The sequence below is a fragment of the Balaenoptera physalus genome, assembly GCF_965194825.1.
Source record: "Balaenoptera physalus genome assembly, chromosome: 13".
Classification (NCBI taxonomy): Eukaryota; Metazoa; Chordata; class Mammalia; order Artiodactyla; family Balaenopteridae; genus Balaenoptera; species Balaenoptera physalus.
Genome location: NC_138892.1, coordinates 26,370,475 through 26,396,620, shown reverse-complemented (window position 1 = coordinate 26,396,620; position 26,146 = coordinate 26,370,475). Strand labels below are relative to the sequence as shown.

General features: G+C 39.9%; 1 protein-coding gene across 1 annotated transcript in view; it reads right to left on the bottom strand.

The window, feature by feature from the left end:
• Positions 1-26,146, bottom strand: part of TMCC3 (transmembrane and coiled-coil domain family 3) — a 310,722-nt gene that overhangs the window by 148,452 nt on the left and 136,124 nt on the right. The window lies entirely within an intron of this gene.

Genomic DNA, 26,146 nt, shown 5'->3' with positions numbered 1-26,146 from the left:
ACAAGATTTCTTTGCTAAATCTGAGTCAGAAACATAGAAAGTAAATCTAAGCCTAAACCAAAGCATATGAGAATAAATAGATTTTAGGAAGGAATGTAAGACCTATAATATTTCTCTTCCAGGGAGGTGAATAATATGTAATCAATATCTATTAACATTTATCAATTTGATTCAATACACATATTTCAAATCTCATCATCATCACTACAGCTACTTGAGTCAACTAATAGTTTCCTGCAGTCTTTACTATGTCTACCTTGTTTCCTTAGTAGAAACACACGACTACAAACATAGCTCTTTTCCCCATCATGTTGTTCAAACAGCTGCATATTATTACAAAACATATTTACCAATTCTCAGAACTAAACACTGGATTGTTTCCAAATGCTCAGTATTACAAAGGACATTGAAATAAACATCCTTAAGGATAAGCCTGTGCATATGTTCTTAATGATGTCTATAGGATATTGCTAGGTCATAAAACTGAGGGGGACCCTATGGGGTCTTCCGAGACAGGCCCCCCACTCATCCCCACCTCCCTGTGTCTCCAGCCTCTTCCTTGTAAAAAAGCTTTAGCCTCCCAGGCCTTCCCCGAGTTCCAAAGAGCAAATTTAATCAGAAAAGTTACAAAATCAGAAATAAACCAAGCAAAGTCAAACAAGACAAAATTATGACAGTTTAACCATAAAACAAAGTTAAGGATCTTTAGCTCCTCCTCAAGGGCCATAGGTAATATCCTGAGCCATATCTTTGAGTTGTTTTATAGATACTAAAACCCCCATTGGGTGGAAGAAGTTAACTGCATGCTAACCAACAGCACGTACACCCCAGACTGGTTAAAATCAGAAAGCTGATGATTGAGATTCCCAAAACATCACCCTGTTACCTCACTATGAACCAATCAGAGAACTGAACACAATCTGATCACGCACCCCATGACCCTCTCCCTCACACTGTCTTTAAAAACCCCTCCCTGAAAGCCACTGGGGAGTTCGGGTCTTTTGAGCATGAGCTGCCCATTCTCCTTGCTTGGTGCCCTACCATAAACACTGTACTTTCCTTCACCCCAACCCAGTGTCAATAGATTGGCTTTGCCGCAAGTCAGGCTAGCAGATTCTAATTTGTTTCAGTAACAGGCAAAGGTGTGCTTATTCCTAAGGTTTTTTTTTTTTTTTAACATCTTTATTGGAGTATAATTGCTTTACAATGTTGTGTTAGTTTCTGCTGTATAACAAAGTGAATCAGCTATATGTATGCATATACCCCCATATCCCCTCCCTCTTGTGTCTCCCTCCCACTCTCCCGATCTCACCTCTCTAGGTGGTCACAAAGCACTGAGCTGATCTCCCTGTGCTATGCAGCTGCTTCCCACTAGCTATCTATTTTACATTTTGGTAGTGTATGTATGTCCATGCCACTCTCTCACTTTGTCCCAGCTTACCCTTCCCCCTCCCTGTGTCCTCAAGTCCATTCTCTACATCTGCATCTTTATTCCTGTCCTGCCCCTAGGTTCATGAGAACCTTTTTTTTTTTTAGATTCCATATACGTGTGTTAGCATACGGCATTTGTTTTTCTCTTTCTGACTTACTTCACTCTGTATGACAGACTCTAGGTCCATCCACCTCACTACAAATAACTCAATTTCATTTCTTTTTATGGCTGAGTAATACGATGTGGCACATATATTCCTAAGGTTTTTTATCAACATTGGCAAACTCTCCAGAAAGATTGTATCTATGTATATACTCTATAGTAAGGTAAAAGTTTTGTTGTGTTTTCCTGGTATTATCATTGCTACATTTGCCAGAGTTTAGCTGTAAAACTCAATACAGTACACTTGTTTAAAAAACATTTTTACTGAAGTATATTATACAGGAAGTAAAGTGGGTGAAGTACACAATCTAAAGTATACAGTCTACAGAATGTTTATACAGGTATACCCCTGTAACACCATCCATATCAAAATACAGAAAATTTCCAACATCCCAGAAAGTTTCACTGTGACTCTTCTAAATCAATACCTCCCCATCCCCACCCTGGCACAAGGGGTAATTTTTTTTTTTTTTACTTTAATCACCATCAGTTAATTTTACCTGTCCCTGAACTTCATACAGGTACTCCTTTTATGCCTGGCTTCTTTTACTCAACATAATATCTTTGAGATGCATTCATGCTTTTGCATGTGTCATTGGATCATTTTTTAAATTAATTATTTTCATTGCTATGAAATATTTCACTATATGAAAGTACCACAATTTATTTTATCCATTTCCCTGTTGATGTCCATTTAGGTTATTAGTTTGGATCTATTAGGAATAAGGCTTCTATAAACACCCTTGTGCATGTCTTTTGGTGGTGAAGGAGAACAGAACAGGCCACCCCAAAATATGCCACTTTGGCATGTGCATTATTTTGAGCTGAAGGCAATCAAGACCCAGCAACAGGAAAAGTTTTTTTTTACCTCCCCCTTAATTGCCTAAATGTAGAAAGGGAGCCTGTACCAGGAAGAGAACTATTACCAGAGATAACTTTTTCATCTGACAATCTGCATTACAGGGCAAACACTTGTTTACCAAATATTTGCCCTTCTTACTGTTCTGTGTGCTTTCCTCCCCTTTGAAGTCCCAGATCCCTGTCCCTTTCCTTATCTCAGGATGGTATACAAGCCTAATGCCTGGCTGCCTTTGATTCTCATATCTTGTGGGATTCCTGTATGTATGTAATTAAATTCATTTTTCTCCCGTAAATCTGTCTTTTTATTATGGGGGTGTGCCTCAGCCAAGAACCCAGAAAATTATTTTTCCCTTCCCCTCCAGTGAACATATGCACTCATTTTTCTTGTGTGTTTACCTAGGAGTGGAATTGTTGTTCAAGGGGTAGGTATATGCATGACTTTAGTGGAAACTGCCAGTTTTTCAAAGTGGCTGAACAAATTTACATTCCCACAAGTAACACGAGAGTCTGTTATTCCCCATGGTTACCAATATACTGTCCAAACTTTAAGGTACTTGACAGACATGACATGAGTCTTTACACATTCTGTTTATATTTTGGAATGTATTCTGGTTTCACCTGTAGGACACAAGAGTACAATAATGAAGGAGGGTTTAGACTGTTGATTCAAGTGGTTGATTCTCGGTAGAAACTGTCCCAAATACTAGTATTATCATTATTATCCTGGTCAACATGTCTGAGACCATCTAACATGCAAACCGGTCAGAGGAAAACCCCTGTAACCTTTCAAGTCCAGCTATTTACTGCCAGCATGAACCTCAAAGACATGATAGCCCATAATAAGCCACAAAATTAACAATCTGAAGTCAAGGGCACTTTTATCTCAAATCAAACTTAAGAGATTATGTCTAATTATTAATACATATCATGTTCATCATAATAAAAGGTTTCCACGAAAACCTCAAAAAATGTACCGATTTTGACTAGTAGAAGCCTCATACGTCTCTGAGAAGAATGTCTTACTATGTTCAGTTTATAAATAAGTGAACTGAGACTTTTAAGAGTTCTGGCTGAGACAGTGAATCAGCGTCAAAGGCTCTGTGGAAGTACCAACGCCAATTCTTTGTCCTCCAACTAAATGATTGCCAGAGACTCTTCCAAATGTGCACTTATAAAAGTAATTTGTAACTGTCTACCTGGTGGATCTAGCCATCTGTTAAACAGCTGGAGCCAAGAATGTCAGATCCTGCACAAATGCCAAGAAGCGTGAGAAATGGTCTGCAATCCTCCTCACCATTTCCCAGTCACGCCCAGGGTCAGAAGTAGTGCTAAATATCTTCCAGCTGCCCCTCAGGATCTACTCTACCTTCCCTGGGAGCCCAATCTCCATGGGCTGCAGCAATAGCCTCCAGGTGGGCTCACCGCTGGGGAGCGCTGGCAGGAGAGGGGAAAGAAGAGTGAGGCTGGGGTATTCATTCCCCCAGTTTCTGTGGCTCACTGTAAGCTGGCTGCATCCTTTAACCAAAAGTCACAGCTCTGGTCAGGCAGCCCCTCCACACAGCCTCTTGTCCCCGGGTACTGGTGACCACTCCCTTCCTCTTCAGCTCTAGGGCTGGGATCAGCCCTTCCGTTACCAGCCTGAAGTAGCCCTGCACATCTCCTGCGTTTTCTCTCCACCTTTGTAAGGAGTTTCTTTATTAATTCTCTTCAAATTTTCTGATGTGTGTGTGTCATTTATTTCCTGTTTGGACTCTAGTTGATACTGCAGTCCTGTCAAAGGCCCAAGCTGAAGCCTTCACAGCAAATGAAAAGAAGGACACCACTAGAAATATCCTAAGGGACATATCTAATCTTAGGAAGCCTGGAGGAGGAACAAGAATGAATGGGCTTTCCCTATCAACCCATAAACAAACTGCCCACAAAGAGTTGGTGGTTCCCTCAACATGTAGTGAGCACCTATTATGCGGTAGGCCTGGTGCAGGGACTTTCACATACGTCATGTCATCATGTGCTGTGTAGTCTTGAGCAGACTTGTAACCTCTCTGCATCCCAGTTTTTCATCTGTAAAATGAGAAAAATAATAGGACCTACCTTGTAGTGTTATTGAGAGAACTAAACGAGATAATACATGTAAAGTGCCGAAGACAGGACATAATACACGTTCAGTAAATGTTAGCTATTAATAGTAATGATTTAGATGACACAATAGTTACAATAAGAAGAATAAACAACTCTTAAAGCAATCTTCTGAGGTAGATATCATTTCCCTCATTTTAAAGACGAGTAAACTCAGGCCTCATGAGCTACACCACAAAGAAGAGGCAGAAGAGAAATTAACCTGGGGGCTGCTTCTTGATAGTGGGGATAGAAAAGACCACAGTGATCTGCTGACTATGCTTTCTATGTGAGAATGAATTCTTTAATGAGTCCGAAAGACAACTAACCTGTTAGTCAACTAAAATATAAATACCGTCGTCCCTCAGTATCGTCCGGGATTGGTTCCAGGAGCCCTGCATATACCAAAATCCAAGGATGCTCAAGTCCCTTATAGGAAATGGCTTAATATATATGGAATTTTAAAAAGTGGTACCGATGAACCTAGCGGCAGGGCAGGAATAAAGACGCAGACATAGAGAACGGACTTGAGGGCACGGGGTGGGAAGGGGAAGTTGGGATGAAGTGAGAGAGTAGCACTGACATATATACAATACCAAATGTAAAATAGCGAGTGGGAAGCAGCTGCATAGCACAGGGAGATCAGCTCCGCGCTTTGTGACCACCTAGAGGGGTGGGATAGGGAGGTTGGGAGGGAGGCGCAAGAGGGAGGGGATATGGGGATATATGTATACATACAGCTGATTCACTTTGTTATACAGCAGAAACTAACACAACACTGTAAAGCAATTATACTCCAATAAAGATGTGGGGGAAAAAAAAAAAAAGAAAGAAAATGGCTTAGTATAGTCAGCCCTCCGTATTCACAGATGTGAAACCCGAGGATACTGGAGAGCCAACTGTATATTTATTGAAAAAAATCCCCATATAAATAGACAAACTATTCAAATTATTCAAAACTATTCACAGGTTTGTACAGTTCAAACCTGTGCTGTTCAAGGGTCAACTGTACATACATGTATATGTATACACAACACATACTGAAAACTAAAATAAAAACCATGATATTTTTTAACCAAGTGCCATTGATTTTTTTTGAGTCTTCGATTGTTAACAAAATATCTTATGCTTACTGAATTCAATTACTGAATTCACTTGTGCAAAAAGAAGTGGTTGATGCTTTCTCAACATATTCTGTGAAGAGCTATGGCACCAGAGGTCTTAGATCTTCATCTGAAGATAAAGGTTTCCTCAGGGAGTTATAGGGAATCTATAATTTTAAAACCATATAAAGGTGGAAAAAACACTTATGTAAAAGTGATGACATTCTTTAAAATTGATCAACATCTTCTCATTGTTCATACAACATTTAATTAATCCTAAAGAAGTTTTATTACTTTCATGTTTCAAAAATAATACACAACATATATTTAGGATCTTAAAATCTCCTGTCATTTTATAGGTACCTTCTTTCTACACCTTCTGTTATCTTCCTTTAAATAAAAATTAATTAAATTTTTTACGAAAGGAGAGAAATTAATTCGAATCCTGTTGATACCAAATCTGTATCTATTCTACCTCCCACGTGCCACAGTTCACGGTCTACATGAGGGACAACATATGTGACCCACTGCTCTCACACTCTACTCCCCGAGTGAGTAATGAAAGAGGGTCCTCTTTCTAGCTGACTCTCAGAATTCCTCCTAACATACTACCCTAAGCAGCCACTAACAGTCAATCAGAGTTGAGCTGTGACAGAAACCTCATCTGCTATCTCTGAAGGAAAACATCAATTCAGATGAACAGGACAAAATCAGATTCAAAAAGAATGTTCATTCCACAGATCAGGAACTTTGCTTTTTTCACTCTGGTTTCTCCAGGGCCTAGAATGATGCCTGGTACATAGGAGGCACTCAGTAAACGTTTGTTGAATGAATGAACGAATGAAAGCTGTGATCTATAAGAGCCAGTATCATGCCTTCCGGGAGTTTACAGAGACTGAAGATGGACAAAAAGAATATAAACCCTAATGCAAATTAGCCTAAGATAGATATCAGAAAAGTGCAACAAACTGTGGGTAAAATGAGAAAAGAGAGTAGTCTGAATTAGTCTGAGTAACACAGCATTTAAAAAGAAATACACCATTGCTTTCAAGTATCTTACTCTAGGCCCACAGCCTTCTCAGGCAGACATTCTAATGAAATTGCTTTAAGAAGCAGATAAAAATCATTTATAATTAGTAACACCATTTGTCTTAAAGTGTTTACAATTAAAGTTGATAAATAAATCTTCTTTTTGGAGTAAGCAAATGGGACCTTCAACCCAAATTCTGTGTGGGTAAATCTGAATGAATGAGATTTTAAACTATTTGAACATGAGCCCCAGGGGCTATCACTTGTCCTTTTCCCACTGAAACCTACAGGGCCCTTGTACAGTTTTTTTCCCTTAGACCCTAACATGGACATATCTTTAATTTTATAATTTTAATTATAAAAGCCATATATACATATCTGTCCTTAAAAGTTCTCAAAATACAAAAGTTTAGAAAGTAGAAGGCAGAGGACTTCCCTGGTGGCGCAGTGGTTAAGAATCCGCCTGCTAATGCAGGGGTCGCGGGTTCGAGCCCTGGTCCGGGAAGATCCCACATGCCGTGGAACAACTAAGCCTATGTGCCACAACTACTGAAGCCCACGTGCCTAGAGCCCGTGCTCTACATCAAGACAAGCCACCGCAATGAGAAGCCCACGCACCGCAATGAAGAGTAGCCCCCGCTCGCCACAACTAGAGAAAGCCCGTGTGCAGCAACAAAGACCCGATGCAGCCATAAATAAATAAATAAATAAATTTTAGGGAAAAAAGAAAGTAGAAGGGGGAAAGCAAGCCACTTCCTCTCCTACCCGCCCCAGCCCCCTCCCTCATCATCCAACTCCTCCCCCACCCAAACCACAACAGAGGTCAGCAAACTATGGCCCAAGGGCCAAATCCAGCCTGCCACTTGTTTGCGCACAGCCTATGAGCTAAAACAACAGTTTTTACATTTTTTAATAGTTGAAAAAAAGTCAAAAGAAGAAGAATATTTAGTGGCACATGAAAATCACATGTAATTCAGTTTGCAATCTCCATAAATAAAGTTCCACTGGCACACAGCCACATCCATTTGTTTGTGTGTTGTCTGTGGCTGTTTCTTCACCAGAGTTGCAGAGCTGAGTAGCATCCCTGGTCTAACAGAATAGATCCTATCAGCCTTTCTAAAAACACCTCTTTTTCTAACTCACTATCTTGTATTCATCCATCTCTATATCAAACAAATTGCTCAACACATTACCTTCTGTTTGCCCACCTGCTTTTTTCCATTCAACTGTATATCTTGGCCATCCTAAGGTTTCATAGACCCACCGACTTTCTAATAGGTATTTCACCACTGGCTAAAGCCCTTAAGTGTCTCACAGGCATTTTACCACCAGCCATGCATTCAAGGGCATTTCTTCCCCTCCTTGCTTATCTTGCATACTAAGCACAGGAAGTACCAATTGGAAAGAGTTCAGGAGAAATGGGAGTGATAATCCTGTGATTTCCCTTTAAAGTAAACACACCACCCTGGTAATCAATCACTCTCCAACTGGGCCGGCCAGTTCTGGTGGAACACACCCTATGTAATTGTGCTGTCTGGTTGGGAAAATATTTGCCAAACAAATGTCTTGAGTGAGTGGGGAGCCCCGAACAAAAATGTTAGATTTTATTCTTCTGCCCTTTTAGCTAATGTGAGTAACTAACTTTAGACTGTGTAGTTCTTATACCTAATTTCCAGCAACTCATAGATTCACTTAGAATCTGATTTTACATGACTTAGTTTCCGCAATTAGTCTGATGGCACTTTGTTGACATTAGCAAATATGTTTTTTTCTCACAAGATTCCAATTTAGTCAGTAAATCTGTGCAATTAATGCAAAAATAATTTCTGGGATTATTTTCAGGGATGGTTTGAATTAAGAGTTAAGTTTTTTCTAGAGGAGACTTCCTGTAATAACACATTAAAGAAGATGATACTTTGTTGACCTTACATTTGATTCTAGTTCACATTGGTTAAGCAAAGTTGGCAGGTGCTCCAGTTACCTACTGCTGCACAACATACCACGCCAAAATTTAGTGGCTTCAAACAAAGATAGTCATTTATTTTGCTCATGAATTCTGCAGTTTGGGCAGTGTTCAGTGGAGACATCTCATCTGTGTTCCATGTGGCATTAACTGGGGTCACTCAACGGAGGCTGGAGGATCCACTTGCAAGATGACTCGCTCACATGGTTGGTGAGCTGGTGCTGACTGTAACAAGCGTCCTTTTTTCCTTTCCATGGGGGCCTCTGGATGGGGTGCCTTGGGCTTCCTCATGGCATGGCTTCTAAGAGTCAGTGTCCGAAGAAGCCAAGGCAGATGCTGCAAGTCTTCTTATAGTTCACCTCGTATGTCACACAGTGTCATTTCCACTTCACTTTACCAATTAAGCAAATCATTTAAAGCCAGCTCAAATTTAAGGGGAGGGGAATTTGATCCCATATCTCAATAAAAGGAGTTGCAAGGAATTTATGGCCATCTTTAATCTACCATAGCACATAAAAGAAACAGTGTAAATGTGTCTCTGAAAATCATGTTTTGGATGTTGGACTGGCAGCAAAGAGAAGCCAAGAACAGAATTAGAGTATCTCATGACTGAACCAACTCTCCTGGGAGGAACTAAATCATAGCAGTCAGGAGTACAGGCCACCTGGGTGTGATTCCCAGCTCATATACCAGCTATAGGACCATGAGTAACTTGCTTGACCTTTCCATGTCCTCATAGCCTCATCTACAAAATGGGGGAAAATAATGATGTTTACTGCATCGGGTTTGCACAGGGAAACCAAGATTCTGCTTTCTGATTCATTAAAAAAACTTCTAAAGCTGAAATATAACAAATGCACAGAAAATACAAAATAAAAAAGTAATCTATGCATTTTCACAAACACACTCATCTGACCACCACCAGGATTGGGGAACAATAGGGAGTGGTAGGGACTTTGGCAAACAAGAAAGCATCTGTCCCCTCTCAGGGAGACTCTTGGCTCTTGCCAGTGGTTGCCATGTAGGGATAAAGGTGGAGTGTGCAGGCTGAATAAAACATGGTAGAGGGCCAGACTTCGCCCAGGGTCCCTGTCTGGGACTTTGCAGGAGGTTTTGGGACAGAGGTAAGGGTATGAGTAGATCAAAGTGGGCAGAACAAGGGATGTGAGCATTAGAGAGGTTGACATTTTAGGCGTAGCCAAGCATGGCAGGGATAACGGGTATGGAATTAACTGGGCACAAGGTTCTGAAAGGAACCTTGGCTTGAACTTGTCCTAACACAGGAAGGCTGGGAAAGACTCAGAGACAAACCAGCCAAATGCTCACCCTTCATACGTGCCACCTATTTTAATCACTAAAGCCCCTTCAGAAGCTCCACTCCCATGAAACTGTCCTCAATCTTGCTCCTTTCCACACAAAGGGGGACTTTGATGTTCTCTCCTTTCCTCACTGTCTTGTCTTGCTTTTTTACATGCTGCCCTTCTGAGTGGAGGTCCTAAGGTCCTCCCTCTTATGAAATGTCTCGTGGCACACATCCTATTGGAAGATCAAATCCTTTTTGGAAAGAGGCAGACACATATTAGTGAAATGAAGACAAAGTCCTGCTCACTGCTCTGTCGATGAAATCTGAGGCATCTGGTAGACCTGTTCAAACAATCCTGAGTCCTCCACACTCCGGCTGTGGTGCATGGTTTAAGCAGTGGCTGATGGAATACTGAGCCTTGGTGGGAGGAGGAGACGTCTGGGATCATTAACAACTAACTGTATAACTGGCAGATCTAGGGAATGGCTGCCCATGGGATGCAGCTGGTGAGAGCAACATCAGGAAGAGGACTGACTTATTCAAAAATATTTAGATCAAACTGCCATCTGAACATGATACCTGTGCCTGCAGCTTACTAAACGAGACAGTGCACACAGTAAGCATTTAAGCTCCGTGCCGGGCAAAGAGCAGGTGATCTGTAAACCCTTCCCCTCTCCCCACCCCTTTGCCTCTCTTCCATTTCTCTGTATTGGCACTTCTCTGCCATTCCCTAGATCTGCCAGTTATCTGCTGCCACTTATCTGCCAGTTATCTGCTGTATGTGGCTACATGAAGCTTTATCTACTCAAGAATCCAGCTAGTTGGAGTCAGCTCTTTTTCTCAAGCTCTATGCCCTGACTGATCTGAACGACATGACCACATTGGTTTTCTACTGAGTAGGAAGAAAGATGATTTTGAATCGCTTCATTCGTTAAAGGTGAAGTCTCTAGTTCAGAGACCTTGAGTGTTTCTGGATATACATTCTGTCATTTATAAACCATCATTATCTCGGAGGCAGTATGATACAGCTGATTTGTTCATGTGTGTGCACACATTTTTGTGCTCAGCACACATTCTATTGAGAAATTCAGGTACTTTAAATACATTTGGAAAGAGGCAAGACATAAATTAATGAAATCAAATTGAAGAACAAAATTTTCCTTAAAGTGTCTTTTTTTTCACCCTATAGCCTTATTTATAGTGCTTTTTAGTAAGCATTGTCTGGGTTTTTTTTTTTTTTTTTGGCCGCGCCACGTGGCTTGTGGGATCTTAGTTCCCCAACCAGGGATCGAACCCAGGCCCTTGGCAGTGAAAGCATGGAGTCCTAACCACTGGACCGCCAGGGAATTCCCTGGGGTATTTTAAATTCTGTAGCATAAAATAAAACTAAGGGATGATAACTATTTATTGGTTTCTCTTTGGTTAGGACAGCACTAGATTCTTCACACTGAATACAAATCTTTACTCAATAATTTAGGATGGGGGACTTTCCTGGTGGCACAGTGGTTAAGAATCCGCCTGCCAGTGCAGGGGACCCGAGTTTGAGCCCTGGTCCGGGAAGATCCCACATGCCACGGAGCAACTAAGCCCGTGTGCCACAACTACTGAGCCTGCGCTCTACAGCCCATGAGCCACAACTACTAAGCCCGCACACCATAGCTACTGAAGCTTGCGCGCCTAGACGTGCTCCACAACAAGAGAAGCCACCGCAATGAGAAGCCCACGCGCAGCAACAAAGAGTAGCCCCCGCTCACCACAACTAGAGAAAGCCCGTGCACAGCAACGAAGACCCAACACAGACAAAAATAAATAAATACATTTATTTTTTAAAAAAATTTAGGATGAGCTATAACTTTTAATTAAGAGTTAAGATTACTTTGTAGAGGGAAAGTACAGGTGGTGATGGGAACATGTTTTAGGCTCTACAAGTAATCGTAAATTATGAGACAAGTACAGTTTACACCACTCAAATTTAATACTAAAAGTCTAGATTTTGGTTTAGATTTTAAAACATTTTTATTTTCATCAACATTTTAAAGGCACTTAAAACAGTGTATGTTCTTCTAGAAGTGCACTTGCACACATATACTTTTATATAAATTGGACTATGAATTCATTTTGAAATATGTTTTTCCAACACAATAATACCAGTGTTTCTATTACAGCTACTCACAATGCTCAAGTTAACTAATGGCCTATTGTTGGATACTATGTGCAACATTTCACTATTTAAACAATGCTAATACCATCATTCTTTATATATAGCTTTTCTTGCCCGTCCCACTATTTCCTTAGGATAGTCTCCTAGAAGTGAAGTTACTGGAACAGAAAACATACATTTTAAAGCTTGGAATATCGATTTCAAACTGCCCTCCCCAAAGGTCCAATGAATTTACATTCCAGAGTGCTGTTCCCCACACCTGGGCCAGCAATGAATTCCCCATTTATTTACTGTCTTTACCATCTCATTGGCATATGTTTAATGACGTAGCTTTGATTCTTTGTGAAGTTTAATTTTTTCATACATTTATTATCATCTGAATTTCTTCTGCTACGAACTATCTAGTCAGGACCCATGCAGGTGTGGGGTCTCGACCGGTTTTATCATATACGTTGTCAATGCACAGCAGACATCACAGGCCTCCAGAGGCCTGGGTGTACTTGTGAAGCAATTCTGGCTGTAAAATATAAATAGGGTGACAGAAAAAGGAATGACTCAAACAAAGCTCTTACTTCTTCTTGTCTGAAATAAACAAAACACGCTCTCCATTGTGGGTCAACACAACTAGCACTTCTTGACTAAAGAAAAAGGGCTGCTTCTGGCTGCTAAGAGTCACTTAGATCATGTTCCACTTGGCAACATGACTTTAATTCCTTTTGCAGATAAAGAGATGCTTATAGCTACTCCAAGTTCCAAGCAATATGTTAATGACAATAGGAAAAACATATCCACAAAGGGACATATATGTATGTGTGTGTGTGTATATATATGGGCAGGAGTCCAGCTATTTATATAAAGTCCAATAACTATTTTATTATTTAATCTAGTTAATCTTTCTTAAATTAGGACTTAACTGTCAAATACTGGCTGGAGATCACTTTAAGCAAAACATCTGAAATCCAAAAGCCCTCTCCCCAAGTATTTTATCACTTTAAGTATGAAACAGTACCTCATATTCATGGATGTGACCTGATACTCCAAGTTCATTATTTCCTATTCCAAGCCTAATTTGCCTCTTATATTCATTATTTCTGTCCAATGGCAGGGTTACCTTCCCATGTACCCAGGCTGAACACTATGACATAATCTTTATTTCTCTTTCTCCTTTACCCTCTGTATCCAGTCAATTGCCAAATCCTGTGGATTGTTCTTTCTTAATTGTTTTTTTTTTAAATATAAATAACTGTTTATTTTAGAATAGTTTTAGATTTACAACAAAGTTGCAAAGATAGTACAGTGTTCCCATATTCTCCTGACCTAGATCCCCCTAATGTTCACATCTTACGATACCATGGGACACCTGTCACAACTAAGGAAACAACGTGATCCAGTGCTGCTAATTAAACTCCACACTTTATTCAGACGTCACTAATTTCCCCCGCATGTCCTTTTTCTGTGCCAGGATCCCATCTCCAGGATACAGTACATTTAGCCATCACGTCTCCTTAGTCTACTCTGGTCTGTGACAGTTGCTCAGATTTGCCTTGTTTTTGATGACCTGGACAGCTCTGAGGAATACTAGTCAGGTATTTTGTAGAATGTCCCTCAATTTAGGTTGGTCTGATGTTTTTCTCATGTTTGACTGCGGTTATGACTTTCTTGGAGGATGACCACAGAGGTAAAGTGCCGTTTTCATCACATATCAAGGGTACATGCTATTAACATTACTTACCTTTGATGATGTGAACCTTGATCACCTGGCAGAGATAGTGTTCACCAGGTCTCTCCTCTCTAGCGTTACTTTCCCCCCACTCCCACTTTCCACACTCATTTTACAGATGAGGAAACTGAGGTTAGAAGTCAAATGACTACATCAAGGTTAGAAAGTACTACAACTGAAATTGGAACATAAAGCTTCTCACTCCTAGTTCTGCATTTCTTCCACAATACCAGGGGTTGGTAAACTATGAAGATACGTGGGTCGAATCCTACCCACTGACTGTTTTTATAAAGCCTACAAGCTAAGCATGGCTTTTATATTTCAAATGGTTAAAAAAATCAAAAGAATATCTTCTAACATGTAAAACTTACATGAAACTCAAATTTCAGTGTCCATAAATCTAGTTTACTGGAACACAGCCATGCTCACTTGTTTTTGTATTTGCCCATAGGCACTTTAACGATACCTCAACTGAGTTGCATAGTTGTGACAGAGATCGTATGACCCACAAAACTTAAAATATTTACTACATGGCCCTTTTCAGAAAACATCTGACAACCCTGCACTATACCATGATGTTAACTACCCACCAAGCAGCCTCATTTTTGTCAGGGGATGGAGAAAAGAAGAGGCCCTTTATCCTTAAGAAGATTTGTTAATTGTGCAATTTACAAAGTGTAAACCAAGACCCTCTGAAACGTTTCTTTAGGTTTGCTGTGCTTTCCCACTCTTAGTGATGAACTCATATATGTGGGGTGAGGGGTTGGGTGGGAATGAGGCAGAGATGAGGAGATAGGGACACAGAGCAGAAAAAGACAGAGAAACATACATTATTATGGATGTTGGGACGTGGGTGGGGAAGATCCCTCAATGAACAGATGGTACATAAAATTAGGGCAATGAGTCAAAAATCTGTACCCTGGGAGACTGTGTGACAGGCCAGGGGTCTTTCAACGCAAGCATCGAGATCCTCCTACACATACAGCAAAGGCATTCTTAGAAACGTTCCCTGCATGTTTCCAAGCCTCAGCTGCTCTAGTATATTCCAGAGAAAGCCCCTCCCAGCCTGCTCCCTTGCTAGGACCATGACCCCCATCGTTCCTACCTACAAATGACAAGGCTGGCTACGTGCCCAACTCTAAAACTGTCCTCTATTTCTAACTCTAGGAAAGGACAGACATGTCTCATGATAACTGTATTCTGGGGCATTATTTTAAGAATCTAATTTTTATTGTGTGTCAAATACAGAAAATTAGTTTTGATTTTTTTCTCAATCTTTTATGAATAATCCTTTTTTTCTTTCTAAGTTCATATCAAATGCCTATGAAATTTCTGAGTTAGGAGGCCCCTCCTTTTGAAGAGGTTTTTTTTTTTAACATCTTTATTGGAGTATGATTGCTTTATATTGTTGTGTTAGTCTCTGCTGTATAACAAAGTGAATCAGCTATACATATACATATATCCCCATATCCCCTCCCTCTTGCGTCTTTGAAGAGTTTTTTACAAAGCAGATAAGAAGCTGGCACTGATCAAGAATCGGGAAAATGGGATCATCTTTGGGGAAGAAGATGCAACTGTCGCAAAAAGACAAAGGGCAAAGGGAGGGTCATTTGAGGATAACTTTATGAAAGGAGGTAATAAGCAACACAGCTGACCTCAGAAAGTTCAAGGTTAAGGGCACTGCTGAGGCTGTGTAACCATGTTGACCTAAAGAACTCTACAACTGTTCAACACTTTATACTTCTCTAAATATGTTTAGCATACCAATTCTGTGAGGTTAAGAATTAGCCTTGTTTTTCAAGTAAACCCCAGAGAAGTGAAATGGTTCATTTACGTTATCTCCATGAGGTCAGGGCTCAGAATGTTGGATTCATCACTATATACACAGAAGCTACCTTCATGCCTTGGGACACAGCAAGTATTCAATAAACAACTGTTGGGAAAACGTCGATTGGCCAGTTGACCAATCCCCAAATCTTGTGTCTCCAGCTCTTCACACTGCTCATGGATGAAGAAGACCCCTTGCTGCAATAAATGGCCCTCCTCCTTCTATTCTACCTTTAAAGTGCAATTTGTTGATTCATGACTTGCCAGCTTGGGCATCACCTAAGGGCAGCTCTGTCACTAGAGAGTCAGCAGTAGATACAGAGAACCAGGACAGGGACTCGACATCCCATTTCCTGAGCATTTTAAGTTAATTCCAAATCAGTGGGTGGATTATTTTAATCTCAAAAGGCAAATGTGGACAACACAGTATTTATAGAGAATTAGTATTTATAGAGGAGATGTTACCTTTTAATAATTAAGTCTTAAAGCTGTTTTCCAAGCCTACAGATGGGACTGCCTTTACTTAACAGTTTAGCAATAAGAAAATGAGGATGCACCAAAAAAGCAGAAGAAAAATCCAGCTGTCTGTGTGTTATTTTCTCATAAAAACGGCCAAATTCTCAGTCGCTTTACATTTTGTGCAACTGATTCATTAACCCCTATTTACATAATGATGCAAGATATTTGAGGCTACAATTTTCCTTGTAGGAGGCACGGTTTGAAAGCAAATACCATCACGATGCTACATAAGGCAGGAGGATACCGAGTAGACAGTGTCACAGGTTTGCCGAGCACCTTTTAAAACTTTCCCCTTTCAATCTCTGGAATGAATAGAGACTTCTGGCAGTGCCACCTAACTTTGTATTTTAGAGACATATGGGGGAATAACAAGGCATGAAATTGCTTTGCAAAAGAAATCGTTTTTCTGATTCAGTAAGTGGTGCGGTGGGTGGGGAAAAGGTCCATTCAATAACTGGTCTGAATTAGGGAGAGCAACGAAAATCTTTAATGCTTTTCAAGTTAATCCTGGACTGAGATAATGGTTCTGGGAGATGATGAGAAAAGAAAACCTAGGAGCCCTTGGTCACGAGAGAGTGATTTTGTTACTCCCAAGAAACCAGTATATTGTCCCCAGAATTTGCTACAGGCCACCCAGCCATGATGGGGTAAGTGGATATATAAAACCTAGTGTCTGCCAAGGGCAAACTGGCTCCTCAGGCAAAGCACTAATAAGTCACTGGCTGGACGGTGGAAACAGCAGCAGTTTTTTACTAAGACAACAGACAGCTCATAGTCAGTCCCCAGAGGGAGAAGTTACTTTCTTGCCAACACTGGTCAAAAGTACAATTCTTTAGAAACAGCTCAGCAAAGGATTCCTCTCCCCTCCCCACCAAGGCAGGCAATAGAATTTTATTTCTAAAATGAATGAATGTTTTAATAATAAAGTTTTTTTGATAAATGTGATCATAAAAGTGACTTCTCTTTGCTTTGTGAAATGAAGACACACTGAAATTGACTGCTTGTGGAGATTTTGTTTATTTAATATCCTGTATATGCTATGAAATCTCAAAATTACTGGACTACAAGGAACTTGGAGAGCTCATTGGATCCACAGTATATCCCCTTATTTCAACGTGTGGTCCTTGGACCAGTGGCGTCAGCATCATCCTAAAGCCTGTTAGAAATGCAGATTCTTGGGCCCCATCCCAGATCTAATGAGTTAGAATCTGCTTTATTACAAGATCCCCAGGTGGTTTGAATGCACATTTGTAACCTCTCTTCTTCAGCTGTAACTCTCTTGAGTTTGAGAAGCACTCATCTAGCCTGCAGACAGTTTAGTGGTGGTGTCTGAGAATCGGAATTGCTTTGCCCATTGGTAGGATGGGTGCCTGGGTACCATGCTTACCCCTGGAGGAAGGCAGGGAGTCAGACCATGTGGACTGACTGTTGAGGAAGAAAATCGATCAAGGTGCTATTATGAGAACAGGGAATGAATGATGGGCAAGCAAATCAAAAGATATTCCCTTAAGTGACCAGTTGTTAGGGATGAGCACCTGACCCAAGCCAGGTCAATGAGGCTCATTTGTGGGACCTTTGTTGTATCTACCGAAAAGGAGAAGCTCTTGGTTCTGAGGTTATAAAGGTGATAAAATAGAAACCTAGAGCTACCACGGGGACCGCTTAGAGAAGGCCTGCCTGACAACGATGCGAACCCCAAGAAAACAGGGCTAAGAAGTGGAGAGAGACCAAGTCCCCATGACTTCAACTGTGCCCCCAAGCATAGGGCCACTAATTCCAGGGTCACATCACACTGTTTTCTGATACAACCTGAATGCGCCCCCTGGAGTTGTGCAACAACACGGCAGCCCTTCGTGGATGCAGTTAAGCCTGATCCACACGTTCACTCTGGAATTCTGTTATATGTGCCAATAAATTTCTCCACTTAAAAAAAAATTTTTGTTTGAGGTAGATTTTCTATGACCTGTTACCAACTAAAAGACGGCTAACACCCATGGGGTGAGTTTAAAAAATACTCAGGCTCATATCCAGCACAAAACCTTCCCCCCTATGACACAGACTGATATGGCCTAGGCGGGGGCGGGGGTTAGGGGAAGGCAGTAAGAGTGCACATTCTTATGCATTCCTGGGAAGGTGTAAATGAATAAATCCTGTTTAGAAGGGCAATTTGGCAATTTCTATTAGTATTAAAAAGGATAAGCCCTATAAAATAAATAAGTCATGGGATGTAATATACAGCATGGAAACTGTAATTAATAATAAAGTATTGCATATCTGAAAGTTACTAAGAGAATAGATTTAAAAGTTCTCATTACAAGAAAAAAATTCTATAACTATGTATGGTGACAGATATTAACTAGACATTGTGGTGATCATTTTGCAAATATATACAAATACCAAATCATTTTGTTGTACACCTGAAACAAAAAAAGAGATATACAAATGTCTAATAAATAGAACAAAACAAAAAGGATATTCCATTTGGCCTAGTAATTCTACTTCTGCAAACTGATTCTAGAGATAAATTAGCACATGTGCTCAAAGATATATATTCAAGGATATTCAATTAAGTATTATCGGGATGGCAAAAGATTATACAGCCAAACTATGCAACAATAAAAGGCTGAAGTTAATGGTTTAGATGGTCCATTTGAACGATGGAACAAACATTCCGTAGCTATTAAAAAGAACATGACAGCTCTACATGTGCTATCCTGGAACAATTCTCAAGATAAATGAAAAAGTAAGGTATGAAATACCTATTATTCCAGAGTATGCTACCATTTATATAAATAAAGAGGATAAATAATTAAATATATGTATGTGTATTATGTGTGTATATACATATATGAATAATATGTACAATACGTATATGCATTTATATATGAATAGAATATCTTTGTAGGAGTAGACAAACTTAATAGTAGTTGTTTCTGGGGCGGTTACAGGATTAGAAAGAGATCTATTCTATATCCTTTACATTTTGTAACTACTATATGCATCAATTATATATTCATTGCCTTGGCATATCTGGAACATTTCCCTCCTCCTTCTTTTAGAACTACGGGCCTGGAGAAGATGAGGATGCATGTACCAGGCAACAGGTCTGGAGACTGAGTGATCTGCAGCTCCTTCCTTTCTAATTAGACCAGGAACTGAGCATATCATAGCCACTCAAAAATTCTTGAAAAATCACTCAAAGAACTGAATGTAATCAGGAAGGGTGGACCTGCACGAACAGGAATGAGAGTTATTTTCCCCAGGAGCAGAAGTGTACAAAGATTGGGCCTTGGGAACATCCGTCTTGCTGTTAGCATGCTGCAGGGCAGGAAAGGTTCCCAGCCGCCCAACCATCAAAGCAATCCTATCTGTGATTTCTTTCTCTCATGTGGCCTGAATCCTCACTGGCCTCTGGCCTGTCCTGTTGGCCATTCAGAATTACTGAGCCCTCCTTCAGAACACCACTTTAATTTCTGAAGACCTTCCCCTCTAACGCATGTACACCCGGAAACATTTAAAACTTCCAACACAATTTAAATGAAAAGTGTAAGCAACCTGTGCATTGAGTCTGAAGCCCTGACTCTCCTAATGAACTGAGGGTTAGATGGTCACTGGCATGAGTCCGGGATGTTCTGCAGAGGCCACCGTGTGTTCGTTAACAGTGAAACACAGGAACACAGGGTGACCTGAGACACTCACGGCCAAGTCCACCCTCACAGGGACAGCTGTTGGTGGGGGAAGCTCGGGGACTGGCATTGGAGTTCGCTATCATTTTACTGCTTTAAAATGTGCAACTCAAGCGTGACAATGCTGTTGTTTCCATTAAGCTGTAACTCACCTACAAATTAACCTCGCTGCACTGATTCAGTTAAATGATGTTTTAGAAATAGCTCTGATCCCATCCTTTGGAAACAGAAACTCATTCTCCCTTTTTCCCAGCAAAAAGCATCTCCCTCACTGCCCCAAATTTCATATCTTACTGGTTAGCCTTTTTTTTAAAATAGATTTATTTATTTATTTATTTTTGGCTGTGTTGGGTCTTTGTTGCTGCGCGCAGGCTTTCTCTTGTTGCAGCGAGCGGGGGCTACTCTTCGTTGTGGTGTGCGGGCTTCGCATTGCAGTGGCTTCTCTTGTTGCAGAGCATGGGCTCTAGGCGTGCGGGCTTCAGCAATTGTGGCATGCGGGCTCAGTAGTTGTGGCTCGTGGGCTCTAGTGTGCAGGCTCAGTAGTTGTGGTGCACCAGCTTAGTTGCTCTGCAGCATGTGGGATCTTCCCTGATCAGGGCTCGAACCCGTGTCCCCTGCGTTGGCAGGCAGATTCTTAACCACTGTGCCACCAGGGAAACTGATGTGTATCTATGTGTGTGCATATGTATGGGGTGGTAGGGGGTGAGTGGGGAAGGTGGCACATGTTTGCTATCAGAGAGCACAGAATTGATTTTAGTGCTTTCTCTAATGAACACTCAAACTGTGCACTTCATACCTTTCCAGGCCTCAGATGACTTCTCATCTGCCCACCCTCCGTGGGGAATGAGATGGATGGTCTCAGATTTTCTTGCATTGCACCATCAAAGACTGGACCAAAAGCACCCAAAGAGAAGGGGTGGCATCAAAAAGAGCTAGGTTTTGTTGTTGTTTTGATTATTATGGTTGGAGTTGACCGTGTTTTGACCTTTCACAATGCCTATCTGGGGAAAAGCTTAGTAAATACTTTTTGAACTGAGCAACCTTTGTCTCCACTCCAGCTGCCTATAGAACTGTGTGTATGTTCAGTTGAAACATTAAAAAAAGAGTGCAAGTGTGAAATTTTGCAGAAACATAATTTAAATGTATTCAAAATGGACTAGAGTCTATTATTCATTATTGTTGTTTGGTGAGCTGAGAGGAAAATGCGGTTCTTTTCATTTCGGGGGATTTAAAAAGTCACCCAGGCAGTTCTGATTGAAATACACTTGCAAGGGGCCTCCTGTGTCTGGGCAGACTGTGACGCAAGCCCAAGAGGGCCACCCATTGTGTGCTCGGTGTCTGGGGAAATGTCTCACCTGGGCTCCACTCTAAGCCCATCCCCGTCCCTCACCTACCCCACAGGACAAGATGCAAACTCACAACACATGCCAGATGCCCCATGTGTCCTGAGATTTCTTTACGCAGAGCAGTCTGGGCCACCACGGACGAATCTGACCCCGTTCACATTACACGGGGTCAGTTAGCATGTAGTTGGGTCAGACTGGATTACAATCCTAACCAGAAAATGTCCTGAATAATCTGTGATCAAGTCTGAGTCAATTTATACCTCCGGCAACAATGCCAATGCTTGGGATATGGTAGGGACCCAGTAAAAAGTCCTCTGAATGAATGAATGAAGTGAAAAACCAGACGATGTCCTAAATTTTTAAGGAAGCTGTTAAACCAAATCCACAGCAGCATCTAATTTGAATCCTATGAAATGAGTTTTAAGAGCTCATGGGGGGTGGGGGAGGGGGATGAGAGTATTGGCTAATACTTCCTTACACGTGTAAACTACTTGGCACTTTTCCATGATTTCACTTAATTCTAATAACAACCTTATAATGTTGGTTAAATAAATATTATTATCCTTATTTTACATATGGGGAAACTGAGGCCCAGAGAAATTGTGATTTGTTTAATGTCATTATATTAAACAGAGCTAGGATACAAATTCTGATGTCTTTCTACCTCACTAGTGCATAGGAAGCTATAGTTACTATTGTTTATCTTTTAAAATTAAACTACATATAAACATAGACTCATACAAGCACACAGCACTGAGAACATCTTCCTTCAGCAATGACTGCCTCAGTGTTTCCACACAGGAAATCAACTGACCTTGGAGGCAGACAAACCTAGATCTGTCCCCACATATATCTATGTGACTTTGAACAAGTAACTTAATCTCTCTAAGGCTTTGCTTCTGCATCTAGAAAATAAGAATAACAAGACCTACCTCAAAGGGTTATTTTGAGGACTAAATGAGAATACAGTTAAAGTGCTTAATACAAAGATTAACACACTGTCAACAACCAGTGAGTGACAGCTCTCTTCGTTATTATGATGAAATGAAGGAAAGAAAAGGTAAACTGGGCCTACGAGTTTGAATTGAAGGTTTGAATTGAAGGTTACAGCCTAGCTTGTAGTAACATGTACTTAGTTTCAGGCTGGATTCCCAACTGAAAGAGTTTAGAATCATTGAGTGCAAGCCATACAAAACAAGAATCTAGGAATGTATTGAGATTTTCATATTTTTAAAGCAGAGCATGTATACATGCATTTGAAACATATTCATACACACTTACGCATGTTGGGGAAATGTACACTTTTACACATTATAGCAAACTTCATGATGAATTGTAAAATTGACTTAGCAAAAATAACAGCTCAGTGGATTTCCTTTCAGCACAAACAACACTGCAAGTGACAGAATAAGATTCATTCTGATATGACTCTAGACACACTACAGGTAAAAATTCATCCCCTGAAGGTACCAACACACTGTAAAGATTTGATCAATTTTCTTTAAGTCTGGAAATCAGTTCTAATCCCCAACTGCACTATGATATTATATCTTAAAAACTCTTCAACATGTTTCACAGCTTGAAAATCCAACGGACTCCAGGGATACGGATGGTTAACAATAATTAATCATCTTTTTCTTTCTTAAAAGCTGGAAGCTGCTAATACAATGTATCAATGAGCCAACAGATTTCTTAGTAATAATTCCATAATGAGCACAGGTTCTGGAATTGGATTATCTGAGTGTAAATCCAGATTGTACCACTTTTTCCCTCTGTGATTTCCAATAAATTACTTCATCTTTCTGTGCTTCAGTTCCCAATCTACAAAAGGCAACTAATAAGAGCACATACTTCATAAGATTTGCTATGAATATTAAATGAGACAACTGGTATAAAATTCTTAGAAAGGCACTTAGCACAGGGTAATGAATCAGTAAATGGTACCTATCATTATTGTATATATACACAAAACATGCCTATTTAAAAACACTAATCATAGATCCATCCTTCCTCAATGACCAACCTCAGAATTTCCACCCAGAGAGCAATGTGAAAACTGATTTATCTTGCATTCTCTGCTCCCAAAGGCTGGGTGCTATGACTGGCACAGAGTAGTTACTCTGAAAATATTTGATAAGAGAATGAAATGATGATAGCAATATTTTAAAGCACTTTGAAAATATGTCATGAAAAGCATGATATACTCTGTGATCCTCAAGGGTAAGGGAGAAAGAGAAGTTATTCCAAGCTTAGACTGTCTTTCTCCCATTGGGATAAAAGGGAAATGAACAACAGCGGATATCGCAAGAAGCAATGGAATTAAATTATGTCAACTTCCCAGCATGATAACAACAGAAGGCTCCATCATGGAGGTAAGGCTGGTCACCTATTCATCCACTCTATTCTTTTTTTTTTTAAACACTCTATTCTTTTAAAAAACAAACCATCCTCTCACAAATCCTCTCTCTTACGGATCGATGTACATGAGTTACTGAGAATTCACATTATGTAACATCACAAAAAAGCAATAGGAATTCAACAATGCTTTTTCTAGCTCTCACAAATATTTGGCCCCCAAACAGTAGGCATTAGAGAGCTGAATTTCCAACAGGTTTTACAACTGCTGTCTGACAGCAAAATCCTATGGAGAGGGTTGGGGCCAATGCTTCATATGGGGATCCTATGCCAGGAAAGATTCATAATCAGAAGAGTGGGAGCTGCCCAAGACTTGCAATGAAAACTCTGGTCAAAGCCCACAGAAATTCCAGGCTTCAAACACAGGCAGTCCCCACAAAAAGCCAAAATTATCCCCTGCGGCGTAGAAGCTACACTGTTACAGAAGCACAAAACTTTAGGGAAAAAAATCATCAACTGATCCAATGTAAAACTAAATGGCAAAATGTCCATGATATATTACGTTCCCGTCCCCTCCAAAAAAGATAGTTGTAGACCAACATGTGCAGTGACTCTAGTTAGTTAAATAAAACAAAAACAAAAACTTCACTACCCTTCTTTCTCTCTGTAATTTATACATAGAAAAATTTCTGAGAAAAAAATGTGTGATTGTTAATGCTGATTAACACTAGAGAGTCAGTGAAGGAGAGACTTTTAACTTTTCATGATAGAAAAACTAAATAGGTTAATAAACCCCTACGTACCCATTACTCAGCTTCACCAATTATCTATTCATGTCCAATTTTGTTTCATCTATATCTCCCCTGAACTTCCTTCTCCTGCATTATTTTGGAGCAAATCCCAGATATCGTAATATTTTATCTGTAAATATTTTGCTATGTATTGCTAATAGACAAAGACTCTTTTTAAAAACATAAAGACCATACCATTATTATGCCTAAAAAAAATCAATAATATCACCTTAATACTTCAAATATCCAGTGCTTAAATTTCCCATAAATTAAGTTTTGGGTTTGGTTTTTTTTTAGCAGTTTGTTTGAATCAGGATTCAAATAAGGTCTACATATAGTGATTGACTGGTAAGTCTTTTAAGGTCTTTTACGTCTCCCATTCTATAGGGGTCCGCCTATCTTATTATTTTCTTGTAATTTACTTGTTACTTTAAAATTTTTATATATCTATTAATTTTATTTTATTTTATTTTTGACTATCAGCAAATTGGTTTTTGAAAAAATTTTTATTGGCGTATAATTGATTTACAACGTTGTGTTAGTTTCAGGTGTACAGCAAAGTGAATCAGTTATACATATACATATATCCACTCCTTTTTAGATTCTTTTCCCATATAGGCCATTACAGAATATTGAGTAGAGTTCCCTGTGCTGTACAGTAGGTCCTTACTAGTTATCTATTTTATATATAGTAGTGTGTTACATCTATTCATTTTAAATTGACCACATATATGTATTTTTTTTACATGTCAAGAGGAGGAGAAAATTAAATGGCTGGCAGCACTGAGTTCCTTCACTGCTCAAAAAATAAACAAGTAGTGGTAAAAGCTGCAGTTACATTAGATGATATTTCTCTGTCTCCCATAAAACAACTAGATAAGAGTGGGCCAATATATAAAAACTGTTTAAAAAGTAAATTTAAAAACCAGTGAGTTCTCAGTAGTATAATATTACCAGTAGTGCAAGGTATCATCAGAGATCTATTCGAAGCAACAGATTAGCTTAGCTGTGGGTCTTGGTTCAGCCCTATTAAGAATGTCTACTTTCTTAGATAAATAACTTCCAGACAATGTGGATGCTATGATTAAATGTTAGTAGACCTTTTTTGTTATTTTTTTTATTACAAATGTAACCCATGCTAACTATAAACACTTTAGCAAATACAGTTAAATAACTGATAAAATGAAACCTATAACCCCACCACCCAAAAATAACCACCATATTGATCACGAAGGAATCTTTTGGTTCTAAGTCAAAGAAGACCTAAATCAAACTGGCTTAAATATAAAGGGAAGTAATACATTTGGAAAGTCCAGAGGTAGTTTTGGCTCCAGGCAAAGTTTAATCTAGCAGCTCGGTGATGTCACCAGAGACCCAATTTTCTCTATTTCTCCACTGTCATTCTTAGTGTCAGCTCATTCTGAAACTAGTCTTATCATAGTTGCATGATAGCTACCACTTACAGCTCCCAGGACCTCAAATTTCTTGCTCAAGTCAAACAAGAAGAAGAGTACTCCTTTACCCCAGCCTTCTCAGTGACAATCCAGAAATGCACGCTGATCAGTCTAGATCAGGTCATGTGATTTTGCCCTCACAGTGGCAAGGGGGATATAATATACAAACTAGCTTAGCCTAACACACACACTCTACCACCTAATCAAGGTACAGTCAGCTTCCCCAGAAACTCATAGATTCCCTAAATGGCAATGGGGGCTAGATAGAAAGAAGAAATCATGTTGGGGGGCAACCAATAGATGTCCACTGCCATCACTA